The sequence below is a fragment of the Schistocerca piceifrons genome, chromosome 8 (assembly GCF_021461385.2).
Source record: "Schistocerca piceifrons isolate TAMUIC-IGC-003096 chromosome 8, iqSchPice1.1, whole genome shotgun sequence".
NCBI classification, from domain to species: domain Eukaryota; kingdom Metazoa; phylum Arthropoda; class Insecta; order Orthoptera; family Acrididae; genus Schistocerca; species Schistocerca piceifrons.
In genome coordinates this window covers 317,468,460-317,485,769 of record NC_060145.1, presented here as the reverse complement: position 1 = coordinate 317,485,769, position 17,310 = coordinate 317,468,460, and positions in this window count along the sequence as shown.

Here is a 17,310-nt window from a genome sequence, read left to right as displayed (position 1 = left end):
TGTTGTTGTGGTCTTCAATCCAGAGACTGGCTTGATGCAGCTCTCCATGCTACTCTATCCTGTGCGAACTTCTTCATCTCCCAGTACCTACTGCAACCTACATCCTTCTGAATCTGTTTAGTGTATTCATCTCTTGGTCTCCCTCTACGATTTTTACCCTCCATGCTGCCCTCTAATACTAAATTGGTGATCCCTTGATGCCAAGGAATATGTCCTACCAACCGATCCCTTCTTCTAGTCGTGCCACAAATTTCTCTTCTCCCCAATTCTATTCAATACCTCCTCATTAGTTATGTGATCTACCCATCTAATCTTCAGCATTCTTCTGTAGCACCATATTTCGAAAGCTTCTATTCTCTTCTTGTCCAAACTATTTATCGTCCGCGGTTCACTTCCATATATGGCTACACTCCATACAAATACTTTCAGAAACGACTTCCTGACACTTAAATCTATACTCAATGTTAAAAAATTTCTCTTCTTCCGAAACGCTTTCCTTGCCATTGCGAGTCTACATTTTATATCCTCTCTACTTCGATCATCATCAGTTATTTTGCTCCCCAAATAGCAAAACTCATTTAATACTTTAACCGTCTCACTTCCTAATCTAATTCCCTCAGCATCACCCGGTTTATTTCGACTACATTCCATTATCCTCGTTTTGCTGCTGTTGATGTTCATCTTATATCCTCCTTTCAAGACACTGTCCATTCCGTTCAGCTATTCTTCCAGGTCCTTCGTTGGCTCTGACAGAATTACAATGTCATGGGCGAACCTCAAAGTTTTTATTTCTTCTCTATGGATTTTACTCCCAATTTTTCTTTTGTTTCCCTTACTGCTTGCTCAGTTTTTTTTTGGTCATCAGTCTTCGGACTGGTTTGATGCGGCCCGCCACGAATTCCTTTCCTGTGCTAACCTCTTCATCTCAGAGTAGCACTTGCAACCTACGTCCTCAATTATTTGCTTGACGTATTCTAATCTCTGTCTTCCTCTACAGTTTTTGCCCTCTACAGCTCCCTCTAGTACCATGGAAGTCACTCCCTCATGTCTTAGCAGATGCCCTATCATCCTGTCCCTTCTCCTTATCAGTGTTTTCCACATATTCCTTTCCTCTCCGATTCTGCTTAGAACCTCTTCATTCCTACCTTATCAGTCCACCTAATTTTCAACATTCTTCTATAGCACCACATCTCAAATGCTTCGATTCTCTTCTGTTCCGGTTTTCCCACAGTCCATGTTTCACCACCATACAATGCTGTACTCCAGACGTACATCCTCAGAAATTTCTTGCTCAGTATAGAGACTGAATAACATTGGTGATAGGCTACAACCCTGTCTCACTCCCTTCCCAACTACTGCTTCCCTTTAACGCCCCTCGACTCTTATAACTGCCATCTGATTTCTGTTCAAATGGAGGATATGGAACAAGAAAGGTCTAATGAACTTATGTCCAGAATTGCAAGGTTTCCATGCTACAGACCATTTACTCAATCAATACAGAGACTGCGGTCTAAGCCGCGCTGGATTAGCCGAGCGGTCTTAGGCGCTGCAGTCATGGACTGTGCGGCTGGTCCCCTCGGAGGTTCGAGTCCTCCCCCGGGCATGGGTGTGTGTGTAAGTTTAGGGACTGATGACCTTAGCAGTTAAGTCCCATAAGATTTCACACACATTTGAACTACGGACTGATACTCGCTGTACCATGCAGCCACAGTTACAGTATGTGCTGAAATGGTTTGCATGTGCCTCAACGCATGCGTGTACGCGCCGTAGCATGTCCTGCCTCAGACGTTTACGTCGGGGAGGCTGCATCCGAACAGTGTCAAACGCAGCATGAACATGTTGCTCCAGTGTCTCCACATCAGGAATGTGCCCTGCATAAACGATACTTTTGAGATGGCTCTATAAACAGAAATCACACGGGTTGAGATCCGGTGAACGAGTAGGCCATGCAACTGGACAACCTCCTCCGATCCGTCCACGGAAGACACGATTCAGATGCGTCCCGACGTGGGTTGGAACACCATAATGTAGTAGCCACATAACCCTTCGAATTATCAATGTCACTTTCTCCAGCAGGGGAGGCAGTCACCTGCAAGAAACGCCGATAGTTCCGGCCTGTTAGGCGACCTGGAAGGAAGACTGGCCCAAAATACGACGCTTCAGTTCGGAACTGCGCTGCTGCTACGGTCGCAGGGTCGAATCCTGCCTCGGGCATGGATGTGTGTGATATCCTTAGTTTAGTTAGGTTTACGTAGTTCTAAGTCTAGGGGACTAATGACCTCAGATGTTAAGTCCCATAGTGCTTAGAGCCATTTGAACCATTTGAATCAAAATACGGTCGCCAATTACCCCGGCCCACACATTCCAGCAGCACCGATGTTGATGATTCGCTGTCACCATACCATAGGGATTCTGCATACTATCGCACAGATGACTGTTATGAAAGTTGAAGATACCGCTCTGTATAAAGATGGCCTCATTTGTGAACAGGATGGATGACACGAATCCTGGAATCGTAGTTGGCTGGTGAAGAAACCAGTGACGAAACTGCTGCCGGTGTGGAGAATCTGTCGCTAGTAAGGTAGTAAGGTGTGCACTCGCTGTAAGCGATAAGGGTAGTAAAAGTTGTCATGGAGAATGTGCCACACGGTTGTCTGGCTTACCCTGTTCTGGTGGCTCAACTTACTGATATTGACACAGCGGTCGCCTTCCACAGTCTCAATTACATTTTCCTCCAAGTCTGATGTCCGAACATTTCGGATACGTTCTTCATGTTTTCCCGCTTCCTGAAACGACCGTGTCTCAGACAAACGGCGAAACAGTGCTGCAAACGTTGATTGCTGTGGTTGTTGTCGGTGGGGATAGGTCTCCTGATACAACCTTGCTGCTCGCCGCACGTTCCCATTTACTTTTCCGTAAGCTCTCTATTATGATACTGAACCACTGTGTACAGCGCTGTATTACATCGACTACAAGGTGTGTCAGCAAGAGAAGTGAATCGGACACAGCATTACCAATAATTATGGCTGGAGAGGGTACTAGGACATGCCGTATGAGGAACAGCTGTAACTGTGGCTGTATGATACAGCGTGTATTAGACCGCAGTCTCTGTAATAAAGTATCACTGAATAAATAGTCTCTAGGATGGAAACCATGCATTTCCGGACATGAGTTCATTAGACATTTTTTGTTCCGTATCGCCTCATCGATCAATTCTTAGAGTTTGCACACCGTGGAAAAAATCGCCCAGTACACTGCCGAGAAAAAATGCGACAACTTCAAGGACAAGATAGTTTCATTGACAAGTGCAGCGACAGTTAATTCATTACTGAAGGAGTGCACTATAAAAAATTCAGATCAAATGCAACTCGCTTGCCACAGTAAAGGGAGCCCAAACAATAGCGTCATTACACATTGCAGCCCCGTCTGAAAGCAACCGGGCGTGTACTATCGCATGCAAAAGATCATAAAGGCGCCGAATGCCATCCTCCGATAGACTGTCCCAAGCATCTTGCACCTTTTGTTGCAATTCGGCAATGGGTCTTGCCGGTCCTGGAGGACGAGCAAGTTCCCACTTCATCAAGTCCCACGAATGTTCAGTCGGCGCAAGAGCTGGTTATTTTGATGACCAGTGCAGTTGTTTATCAGCCTGCAATGTAGCGGGTACTGGCTAATTTACCCTGCAGAAACACCGAATGTAACGCGAGCTGTAACTTATGCCCCACCTCCCCCCCACTCCACCGTCGCCCGACCGAAGCCTGGATGGGACCTGCGTGTTGTGGACGAATGCACTCAGGAATAAACAGCTCACCAGTTCCACATCATACACGTTTATGACCTTCACTCGCATACAGACAGAGTCTACTCTCTCATTACTGAAAACTGAAAACATCACAGCGCCATTTCACTGTCCAGTCGAATCTTTCCCGACACCAGAGCAGTCTTGATTGGCGGTGTGGTGATATCAGTGGTAGTCTGGTCAAATTCGCACCTGTTCTTAGTTCCAATGCAAAAAGACTGTTCCCAATGACTCCTGATAACTTCTTCCTTGGATGTTGTTTGATAGCTCATCACTGCTCACACGGTGCGTCGATCTTGACGTGCGTCCAGAATCTGGTATATAGGTGTGGGAATGTTTCACAGACCACTTTTCAAAGCAGCTAAACGTCAATGATACATTGTGCACAACACGTGTAGCAATCCGCTGATACGTACAGCCAGTGTCCTGCAGGCTAACAACACGATCTCCTTCAAATCGCTAAAGTCGTTCAACAGCAGTACATACTCGCTAGTGGGACACGATGGTACCCTAGAATGAATATTGCAAACGCTGTTCAACTCTAAACTCAGCACAGTTGCTGTCTGCAGAGACAAAACTGAGGGTGCGCAGGCAGGCTTCCTGAGCGCCATCTAATCGAGGATAACAAATGAAATACTAACACTAAAACCCCTCAGTATGCATGTATTATACCCTGGTGACACTGAACGGTCCTTGAGGTCGTTTTTCTCGCAGTGTACTAAGCAACAAACGTCAATAGGGAAATCCATTAGTAGATCTGCTAAAATGTTTATACTACATGCTTTTGCTGCCAGAATAAATACCAACTTTGGAAGCATGCATATATCTGTGACTTAACACATTTTCCATATTTTCATTCAGTAATGTTCTACAGGATAATATTCTGGGGTTACTACTTACTTAGAAAAAAAAGTATTCATGCACATATGAAAGTAATGAGAGCTATATATGGAGTTCACACATACACATCTTGGAAGTGTCTGTTTAATATTAACCATAGACTCTCAATACATTTATTGACTCATGTAATTTATTGTTAATATTGCACTGCAGCCTTAGAGTAATGGAGATATGAGGACAGTAGTACAAGAAGAAATGATCTCCACTTCCAATGACGGCTGTCAACGCTAGTATTTGTGTTTTTGGTGTTTCTTGGGCATTAAGTCGTGTTCCAAGGCATATTTCCCTGCCTAACGTTTCGTCTTACAATGCTGGAGACATTGTCAGAGGTTATAACAACTCATAAAGCAGTTACAACCTCAAACAAGTTCACCAGGCCGAGTTGTTTATAAAATTACCAAATATGCAGCAACCAGTCGCAAAATCATGTTGAATTTATTCTCTTTTGCAAATCGACTTCAACTGATTAACAGCCATCATGGATGCTACAAATACAAGAATAAAAATAATTAATGACAATGACCAAATGAATAAATGTATATAAAGCAACGTAAACCAATTAAATATATATAGACGCATTAAACCATTTAAAATGAACATACAAATTTACCTTTAAACCAATATGTGCCCTGAGAAGTAGTACTGTCTTAAGCAGAGGTCAAACATAAAGTGATACATCGAAAATTGACTATGACAACGAGAAACCATAAGAGGACGCTGCAAAGCAAACCCGCCCTCTATGCGAAATGATACAGCTAAAATAAGAATGAGAAGAAGAAGAAAGAGGTATGACATACAAAGTGAGGTATAATATGATATAATACTAAAATGTTTTCATGAAATTTTTTATTTTAGCTGTATCTTATCGCATAGAGGGCGGGTTTGCTTTGCAGCACCCCCTTACGGTTTCTCGTTGTCATAGTCAATTCCCGATGTATCACTTTATGTTTGACCTCTGCTTAAGACAGTACTACTTCTCAGGGCACATATTGGTTTAAAGGTAAATTTGTATGTTCATTTTAAATGGTTTAATGCGTCTATATATATTTAATTGGTTTACGTTGCTTTATGTACATTTATTCATTTGGTCACTGTTATTAATTATTTTTATTCTTGTATTTGTAGCACTGATATAGATTTAATTGGTTTACGTTGCTTTATGTACATTTGCAAGGTGTCAGGCAAATCCAACACCTTCCATGAAAACCCTGACATGATAAGCAAATCAAGTAGTATGTCACATAGCTCCGAATAAATCGTGACATTAAATTAACCAAAGTAATACGAGTAACGAGTGAGCAAATGGAATACCACAGACTAACACAAGAATGCCTAAATGCATGTCATACCTTCCCACCGTGAGACAGACGCAGTTCCGAGGGGAGAAACGAGAACAGAAGCCGAGAGCAGAACCGTGTTAAGTTAGAAGGCCCTACAATAAGGGACGGACACCCACGTCGCCAGCTAACCGCTAGGACCACCCCAGCCGCAAGTTTTAGCGTGAGACTTTTTCGCGTCCTGTTACGTCAGGACCACCCCCCAGCCCATGTTAAAAGATAGAGCCCTCCAGAAGAACAGTACAGATCTTACGATAACACTAAAATGACCACCCCAGCTGCAAGTTTTAGCGTGAGACTCTTTCGCGTCTCTGTTATGTTGCAAACTTTAAAAACATTGCCCCACCACGAAAAGTATAACGTTTCTCATTGGATAGACAGAATTTTTGTAGGCGGAGCTTAAGGTTAACATTGAGACCCTGATTAGTCAGATGAAAACACAGCCAGATAGTTATTTTAAACCAACTTCGGTAAATTGTAGTAAGGAGAAGTTAGAGAAGGGTTGCTTCCGAGACGGCGAGGTGAGCGGAGCTGTGCTGCACGCCGCCCCCTGACGAACACCGACAAGGTAATGAACACACGCGATGCCGCATAACAGCGCATAAAGCTTCAGTCAGAACTGCAGAAGTCTCATCTGTTACACCCCCTTTTTTGCGTAATACTAGTGTCGATCGTCAATTAAAGCTCCTGGTGTTCACATTTGCCACTTGAAGTAAAAATGTGAAACGCGATCATTTTTCTGTTATATAGTTATTGAGAAGCCACATCAGCCACTGTAATTTACGACAAGTTAGATAAGTAATTAAAGATAATTGAGGGTCACTGTAGACCATTTTGATAGTTTTCTCTCTTGTGAAACTTAATTTAAACCTAGATTATAGATGTGATATGGCATAGGTCATCCTTCGATCCCTTGTAGAACTTGGAAACCCATTCAGGGAATATTCGTTCACATATTTGTTGAACGCAGTTGGTTTTTACCATCCTGTATTAAAACATTTCCTTTTATCAATAGTGCAATTTATAAACAATGTTTTGTGAGTAGAATAAAATTTCCAATGGTAAACTTAACTGCTTTTTCGACGTTATTTTACCAGCTAACTAAAAATAGAAAAGCCTTGAACCCCTTCCACTAAATTTAGTTAGTATTAAGATTCTGTTACAGGGAGTGCAGTGGAGCTGACGCTGAAATCATTAAGTATTTGGTTATATCATCGCTAGTCTCACTGAACTCTCCTGAACTCTACATGTCATGTGTGGTCTGGCGTCTCCTTACCAGCAACAGGTACGGGGTTCAAACTAGTCAATTCCCTAAAAAACACGGTCAAGTGTCGTTGCGCACAAGTGGTAGGGAGACACGATATAGAACAAACAGACACCACGCAGAATGTTAGACATTTATTCATTTGGTCACTGTTATTAATTATTTTTATTCTTGTATTTGTAGCACCGATGATGGCTGATAATCAGTTGAAATCGATTTGCAAAAGTGAATAAATACAACATGATTTTGCGACTGGTTGCTGCATATTTGGTAATTTTATGGTTTACGGTCGCTGCACGACTTGGGAACCACATGGAGCCCACCATTATGAGCTGTTTATACTTGCCGAAATACGGTCATGTCGTGGTGTCATCAGTCCTCTGCGTAAGATCGTCGAGTCGCGCTAACGTATGTTATGGAGCTTAATTTAGTACTAAAGCAAACAATATGTCCAAAATCAATCCGCCTTATTTTCTGCTAAAATTGTTTTTGTGTTTTTGAATTTTTATGGCCTCTCTGTACTTCCTATTATTCGATCTTGATAAAACTGTGATGTCAGCAAAAAGGTTTTGATGACTTCCTAGTTCCTGTGCATTTTTATACCGATTTATGCGTGTTGCATAAACGAAAATTATTGCTGCATCTTTTTAGGTCCGATCGGTGACGAAATGAAAATCACAGCGAAAATCCGATGAAGCTTTGTGCAGATGTGTTGCGCAGTGCCCTTTGTACTTTCGTCAATCGTGTCACGTCACGCTCATCAGTTCTGAGCGCAGAGTGAGCACATAAAGATGCCTAGAGCAATAGTCTCCCTCCAAGTATGAAGTGCATGGTTTCATTCAGTTTATTCGTACTGAAATGTTCCGCCCGATTTCATGCAGCGCACATAACGTAACTGTCACGAGTGACAGCAAAGTGTGGCAATGGTGTAGCAACTTTGAAGCTGGACGCACAGACGTTCGTGATGCAGATTGTCAGGGAAGGAAGCGAGTGTCAACCGATGATTTGGTTCAGTGAGCGGATGGGACGACTCGAGAAAATCGTTTACTAAGGGCTGTTCAGAATAAGCGAAGAGAAATGTTGTCATCTGGCATTGTCCTTCTCCATGACAATGCTCGGACCCATACTGCAGCTGCAACGAAGACGGCCCTGCAGCGTTTTCGATGAGAACTTGTCTCCCCATGACTTTTCATCTCTTTGCTCTGGCTATGATGAAACTTAAACGCCCTGCTAAACCCCCAGGACAGGACAGATAGAATATATTGTGGAAAGGGGCCAAAATAAGGGGCTGTCAGCTACACTCAAACCTACAACTTTATTAATTGATCAAACATTACAAGAGCCCCAAACAATTTTTTTAAACACACAGCTTTAATCTTTGTGACTTAATTACCAGCTGAAAGCCACTTTAATTTAAAAACGGCTGAAGGCCAATAACTTAAAACGCAAGCATAATCAGAAATTTAAAAGGCAAGCATTATCTTAAAACAGTGCTTTAGTTAGGCTGAAGTAAACAAGTAAAATTCAAATCGACTGAAGGCCGAGCAGTTAAAACTCCAAAACATTAATATTTATTCTTTTAAATACCAAAGTCCTTACGTGAAACAGTTCTGTAAATTAGGCTGAAGGCCTTAAGGACAGACAACTGAAACTTAAACCGGCTGAAGGCTGAAGACTTAAAAATTCAATGGTTGAAGTAAACAAGTTAAATTCACATCGGCCGAAGACTAAAAAAATTAAAAAAAATTTTAAATGCCAAAGGGCTTACGTTAAACAGTACCTTAAACTAGGCTGATGGCTTAAGAGTAAAACAACTCTAATTTAAAACACAAACCGGCTAGAAGCCATACAAGTACCAACAACAAGAACAAATTAAAACAAAATAAGGTAGTCCACACAAGGGCACCCAGATGTTTGAGGGTCGGCCTGCAATTCAAACACTAACGCTCGCCTAGGTGAGACAGGCAGTCAGGCCAATCATTCACGATCCGACGACAACCCAACCGACCGACAGTCAGAGGACCCACCGACAAGATAACTTCCACTTCACCCAACCAGGTCACAATAAGGAGTTGAACGGAACAACGTAGAAGATATTGGCGCCCACAAGCAATGATACACGGAGCTGTCAAATCACACACCGTGCTGGACAGCCACAACACTCCCTGAAATTTACGTCGACGGCCAGGGCAAGTAACCAGAACGTTAACGGCCACAAGGCAGAAGATTCTGCTGGTGCACTTCAATTCAAATAATCAAATACAGTGAAATTCCACCGGAGTTGTTGCTCGCGGGCGTATCCCAACAGCCGACAACGAACTGCAAACGACACCATGTGAACAGTCGTGGCTTGCTGGTAGGTGAAATCAAAACACAACTTTCGCGGCCAGGATCGGTGAGCACGGACCTCGTAGCAATGGGAACAGCGCCACACACTCTGACACTGCGTAGAGACCGCCAGCAGGCACCGGCCAAACTACGCCCCGAGAAATCCTCACTGTTCCACGCCAACCGACCGACTGGTCGCACACCGCCCAGCCGGAAACTGTGAGCGCCAGGTCAAAGATAGTCCAGTGTGCGAATATCGATACACACCGCTGCTGCCACCCGCGGAAGGAGAGCATAACAGTATAATCGCGATAACCGCGGGAGACTAAAACAGAATCGCAACGAAGGTTTAACCCAGCGCATAGCATGAGAAAGCCACGGCTCAGAAACCGTTTTAGCACAGACAACGAACTGCTCCCAGAGTACAGAATTGGCGGAAAACACAGGTGGCTGACTTCTGTCACGAGGATACTGGAAACTTGGTACAACGCTACGACAAATGTGTAAGTCAAAGCGGCTACTTCGTAAAGAGGTAGCTGGGAGAAGCAGTTAATGTTACATTTTTGAGTTTCATTGTGGTTTCCATTTCGCGACCGATCGGATCTTGGAAATAAAAAAAGCCATCGTAATTCCTATGTGCATTTGACCCTGTGTACAAGGGATTATGTGCGGGGTGAATCACCTAACACTTGCACCGCAAATATTGCAGAAATGGAAAGTGCTATTAATGTGCGGTCTTCCAAAGAACGGATTGCTAATCAGGGGCCCGTATTTTAAGTTAATCAACAGATTGTAATAATACTTACAAACTGTATTTTTTGTGTAAACATACACTTTTTAAGAGAAACAATGCCTATTGGCATTAGCAAACTAAAAATAGGGTAAATTAAAATGTCACTCGTGTGTGCTGTACGATTCTAGTGCGAGTCGTTTATGAGTCAGTATTTTGAAACGCTCCCACACCCACACTTGTACAGTACCCGTGGTAGCACACAAAAGAACTACGTAAGTAGTTATGTGGATTCTGACCAGTAACGAGACAGTTTACCATCACAGGCTGCATTCAGAATGACTGCCGGCAGCGGCAATATCGGCTTCCAGTCTGGTATGGAACGACTACTGTACAGATGCTAACATTTCAGCGGAGATGTCCGAGCAGGCTGCAGTAATACGTCATTGCGTACCGTCGGGTGTAGTTGGTATGTCTTTGTAGAAAACATCTTTCAGTTTTCTCCATAGAAAACGTTCTGCAGGCGTCAAATCAGGGGAACGGGGCGGCCAAGATACAGGTCATCTGTGTCCAGTCCAACGATTTGGGAACAATTCGTGAAAACGTGCTGCAGTATTCCGTGCACTATGGGCTCGAAGCCATCATATTGCTACCATGGTTTCGCCTTGTTTGCAAGAGAACGTCTTCTAGCATCCGTGGAAGGTGGTCTGTTAGGAGACTGCGAGACGTGTGCGTGTTCAGTGTTGCGTCTATGAAAAACGGGCCTATGAGCTGATGGTTCACTCTCCCACACCGTATCCCACACCATACATTTACACTCAATGGAAGCTGACGTTCCGCCTAACGACGCCAACGGGGACGGCCAGGAGACCAACAGTGCATCTTCGGCGGTTTACCTGGCCATGACTGGTAAATGTGGCTTCATTACCAAACAAGATACACCTGGAGTATTCTGTCTTAATACAGATTATTCTCATAATCGTTTCCAAGCAGCTCTTATTGGAGAGAGATGTAAAAGGGATCTAACCTATGTCGGAGGAGAACGCATAGAACACTTACCTGAATCATGCCACTTCCTCGTGTGCTTGCGCGGGAGCTAACGTGCGTATCAACTGTAACAGTATCAAGAACATTAATGTTCTGTCGTGCCTTGTTTCCTTCCGTTACGTTGTCTAGGTGTTACACTAACACATTCACGTAACTGTTTGAAAAGGTTGATAAATATGAGGCGTGTTTTTTAAGTAAGTACCGTTTTGAAATTAAAAGAAGACGTGCTAAGATATCTCAATAATTTTATTTTTACATGAAAGTCTGTACCTTCATCTACGCACTGACGCCATTACAGTCTGATTCTTCCTTTTTTACGTTGTGCACTGAGTGTTTAAGATGCCTCCGATAATCGTGAGTCCCGCCGACTGTGAAGTACGGGCTGTTATAAGATTTCTTAGTGCTAAAGGCCTAAATGGGATCGATATTCATCGTGAGATTTGTGCAGTTTACGGAGAAAACATTATGAGTGATGGAATGGGAAGAAAGTGGGTGAGAGCATTTAAAGATGGCCGCACAAATGTGCATAATGAACAACGGAGTGGGCGTCCTTCGGTCGTAAATGAAAGTCTGGTGCAGGAAGCGGGAAATAAGTTGAGAGAAGACAGACGCTTTAAGATTTCCTCCTTGCGGAATGACTTTGCTCATGTTTCTTGTAGTGTTTTGTATGGCACTGTGACCGAGCACTTGAATTACCGAAAACTGTGCGCACGTTGGGTACCGAACATGTTGACGGATGTGCACAAAACCAAACGTTTAGACAGTGCATTGACTTTCCTTGAGCGGTACCACAACGACGGAGATGATTTCTTAAGCCAAATTGTTACGGGCGATGAAACATGGGTGTCCTACGTCACACCAGAATCAAAGCAACAGTCCATGGATGTTGAGCAAGGGCGTCGTTTTGCTGCAAGACAATGCCCATCCGCATGTGGCGAATCAGACCAAAGATCTCATCACATCTTTTCGATGGGAAACTGTAGATCATCCTCCGTACAGCCCCGATCTTCCGCCCGGTGACTACCATCTGTTCCTGCGCTTGAAGAAACACCTGGGCGGTCAGCGTCTTCAAGACGATGACGAAGTCAAAACAGTGGTGATGCAGTGGTTAACAAGTCAGGCGGCAGACTTCTGTGAGGAGGGTATTCAAAAAAAGTTATGACAAGTGTCTCAGCCGGCCGGAGTGGCCGAGCGGTTCTAGGCGCTGCAGTCTGGAACCGCGCGACCGCTACGGTCGCAGTTTCGAATCCTGCCTCGGGTATGGATGTGTGTGATCTCCTTAGGTTAGTTAGGTTTAAGTAGTTCTAAGTTCTAGGGGACTGATGACCTTAGAAGTTAAGTCCCATAGTGCTCAGAACCATTTGAACCATTTGTCTCAATATTGATGGAAATTATGTATAAAAGTAGATTAAGGTACGGGCTTTCATGTAAAAATAAAATTATTGAGATATCTTAGCACGTCTTTTTTTCATTTCAAAACGGTACTTACTTAAAAAACACGCCTCGTAATTCAAATGGCTCTGAGCACTATGGGACTCAACTTCTGATGTCATCAGTCCCCTAGAACTTAGAACTACTTAAACCTAACTAACCTAAGGACATCACACATATCCATGCCCGAGGCAGGATTCGAAGCTCCGACCGTAGCGGTTCCGCGGTTCCAGACTGTAGGGCCTAGAACCGCTCGGCCATCCAGGCCGGCGCCTCGTAATTGCCGAGATGGTTCACGTCTATTGGTATATTGTGCCGCGAACACCGTACAAGAAAAAACTGCATTCTTCCTACACTCTCCACCGGCCATGAGCATGTCGGCTTTTCCTGCATTGGTAAATACGATCATTCATTCACGACCTACTGCTTTGACTGTCACACACTAACTAACAAGCCGCAATGTACTCAATAAACACACAAGCACCCTGTAAGCAAACGTAACAACATCGTACCTAGCAACTACGCAAGTTGAATGGCGCAAACAAGTGTTGGTGTGGAAACTTTTCAAAACACGATATCCTGTAAACGACTCGCATTATAATCGTGCAACTAACACCACTAACATTCTAATTTACCCAACTTTTAGTTTGTTAATGTCAATAGGCATAGTTAAACTTAAAAAAGTGTATGTTCACCCAAAAAATACACTCACCAAGTATTATTACAATATGTTGACTGACTAGCAGCCCCTGACTATCGATCCATTCTGTGAAAACTAAACATCAATAGCACTTTCCATTTCGGCAATATTTGCGATGCAAGTTTTAGGCGATTCACCCTGTATAGTCCGGCCGTTACAAGCAGCGGACATAGGACCTTTGCAGTGTCCAAAATATTCACGCACCTTTTCTTTTGTTGATTTAAACAGTGCGTCACTGCCGTTTCTTCCGTATGCTCAGTCGACGTGGTCTCAAACGATTCAAATGGCTCTAAGCACTATGGGACTTCACATCTGAGGTCATCAGTCCCCTAGACTTAGAACTACTTAAACCTAACTAACCTTAGGACATCACACACATCCATGCCCGAGGCAGGATTCGAACCTGCGACCGTAGCAGCAGCGCGGTTCCGGAATACAGCGCCTAGAACCGCTCGGCAAAGCGGCCGGTGACGTGGTCTCAGACTGATTTTAGTTACGGGAGGAAAACTTTCCCTTTAGCTGGTTCTTTTTCATTCGAAGCTCCAGATCTTATAGAGTGTAGTACTCTATTCACCTCTTTCTCAGAGAAGCCGTTTCTTCTGAAGGCAGTTTTTAGATGACAGAGTTCGTCGTCCAAGTACTATGGCTCACAGCACTTAATATAGCAAACTGGTCACTTTGAGTCGTTCTACATGGTGTGCGACTGGTACCAGGCTGTTATGTGACCCTCCATTGTTGAAATACAGAGAATGCACAAAAATATGGGAACACCAAAAACACAACACTATACCAAACCTAACATCCAGCCATCCAGATTTAGGTTTTCCGTGATTTCCCTGAGACCTTCCAGGCATATACCGGTACGGTTCCTTTGAAAGTTCACGGCCGGTTTCGTTCCCCATCCTGAGAACAAACAAAGCTTGTGCTCCGTCTCTAAAGATATCGCTGTCGACGGAGCGTTCAGCGCTTATCTTCCTTCTCCTTCCTTCCAAACCTAATGAGGTATAGGAACCCCGTGCCCATTCGTACCAGCATGCAGTCGTCTCGGATTGGCTAAATAAATACAGGTCCTGTATGGTTTTCAAGGGGAATCTTATATCGTTATTGCTGCAAGATAGTGGCAACTTCAGGAAGCTATGGTGGAGGTCTATGGCCATCATGCACTCTTCTCGCCAAAGTAGACCACAAAGGCTCAGCAATATTGAGATCTGTTGACTGTGGCGACCAGGGGAGATGTGAAAATGCATCCTCGTGCCCACAAAACCAGTCCTGGATGATACGAGCTGTGTAATCAGTGGCCCTGTCGTCTTGGAACACAGCATCACCATCGGGAAACAAACATTGTATCATGGGATGGACTTCATCGGCCCAAATAGTCACGTAATCCCTGGCAGTAAGGCGATCTGGCAGAGTAACTATGAGGCCCATGGAGTACCACGATACAGATGACCACATCGTCATCGGACCCTGCCATGTTTCACTCTTGGGGCGTAAACTCGGTCAGCAGCAAAACAAGAGTCATCGGATGAAATGACTTTCTTCCACTGTTCCATATACCAGGTATTACAACTTCACGTTCTCCTACTGTGGGCATTTTCATCAGTGATGAGTAGTTTTGAAATTCCAGCTCACCCTGCAATTCCCTCCGTATGGAGGTCCCTTCGTTTTGTTTTGGGGCCGACAGGATTCGCGAGTGCATTTTGCTCTTCTGTGACTCTTATTTTTCGGCATAATGCTCTTCAATGATCGTCCACCTTGACCACTCAACACACACTTCCGTCCGTTGTGCCTTAGGGCATGATGATATTCCGCTTCCCTTGTATGCAGTATAAATCTTTGATACGGTGCCTCTTGAAACACTAAACATTTTCTCTCTTTTGGTTATGGCAACACGCACCACGCGAGCCCCAACCATGTGCCCACGTTTTAATTCACTTAGCTCCGACATAGTGCACTCACAACTACACAGAACGTTGTTCTGACAGCGACTGACACATACAATGTACTGAGGACATTGCACAGATGCCGTTCATGGTCAAATACAACAGCGCAACCTGCAGGCTTGTCTAGAATCGGCATTTATGTTCATGCACGCATTTCACGCAGTGTTTCCATATTTTTAGCCAATCCTTGTTAGTGCGTATCTCCAAGTGAGTTGTTAGGAAACGACAAGCTGAGTTGCAAATCGTTGAGTTATATAGAGGGTCCACTTCAGGTAGGATGTGATCCTGTGATGTTTTAGGGGAGTGTTTCATACCATGATCTGAGCCCATTAACACAGCTTACGTGAACATGAACCAGAGCGTTTACTTCAATATTCTCGGTGACCAACCGTTGCCCTACTTTCTAAATCTTCAAGGATCGAAAAAATGTGGCTGGCTGGAAGAGCCCTGTTAGTATTTAACGTTTAGTGACTACAGTGTAATAGCTCAAGATTGGAATAGAAAAAGAAGTGGTAGAAAATTGATCTTTTTCGTTTCAAAGAACCCATTTTGGCACTTAGAGGAACCACTGAAAATCAAAATGTAATTGTCCAGAAGGAAACTAGAAACCCACTTCTCCCGAATGCGAGGCGTTTTACTTTAAATACAATCCCACCTCGTTCGGTACAAGTATGTCGAAAACACCACGAGTTAAGGCATTCCGCTTGCCAGCGGCGTACCGTTCATGCAGGAAATGGAAGTTATATCCTGTCAGGATTTTTACATTTGATAATACGGTTCTCATGATGCGTCTGCTATCGTCTTTCATCGACGAACGATACACAATCTGTTGCGGGCCGGCCATGGGGATCCAACGGACATCCAGCACATCTGAGACGGCCGATCGGTCCGCACTAGTCCAGTTAATGCTTGCAGTAACGTTGAGCCCTCACCCGTGTTCGAGTGCAATCTCGCGTCAGGGTGCGGCATGCAGCGAAAGAATTCCCAGGGGGTCGAACTTAAGGCCTCTTCCGTTAGTCTGATCAACAGTTTCCAGGTGCTGGCTCAGCCAGATGCAGTCGTTTAACCTGTTTCCGGGGAAACTTCTCAGCCTGCGAGATCTGGGCAATCACAGAGGATGGGATTACTGATAGCTGGGAGCTCCAATGTTAGGAGAGTTATGGGGCTCCTTAGGTACATGGCTGCGGCACTTGGGAAAAAAGCCAATGTGCACTTCGTGTGCATACCAGGTGGAGTCATTTCAGACGTGGAATAGATCCTTCCAGATGCCATGAAGAGCACAGGATGCAGCCAACTGCATGTGGTTGCTCACGTCGGTACCAACGACGTGTGTCATTTTGGATTGGATCGGAAGAGATTCCCTTGTTTCGAGTGGCTATCAGAAGTAAAGGCTGCCAGCCTTGCTTGCAATACGAAAGCAGAGCTCACCATTCCCAACATAGTCGACAGGGCCGACTGCGGACCTCTGGCACGCAGCCGAGTGGAGGGTCTGACTCAGAGCCTCAGACGGTTCTGCGACCATGTAGGCTCCAAATTCCTCGACTTGCGCCATAGGGTCCCGCTAAATAGGTCAGGAGTCCACTACATGCAAGAGGCGGCTACACGGGTAGCAGAGGCTGTATGGCGTGGGCGATTTTTTAGGTAAGAGGGTGTCGGGAAAACACAAAAAGGGATTCAGCTCCAAGCGTTAATGGAAAGCACTGGTGCTCAAATCGGGATAGTCACTGAAAGATGGCTACAGCCGGAGATAAGTTCAGCCGAAATTTCTTCGAAGGACCTAACGGTGTTCAGAAAGGATAGGCTAAACACAGTTGGCAGTGGCGTGTTTGTT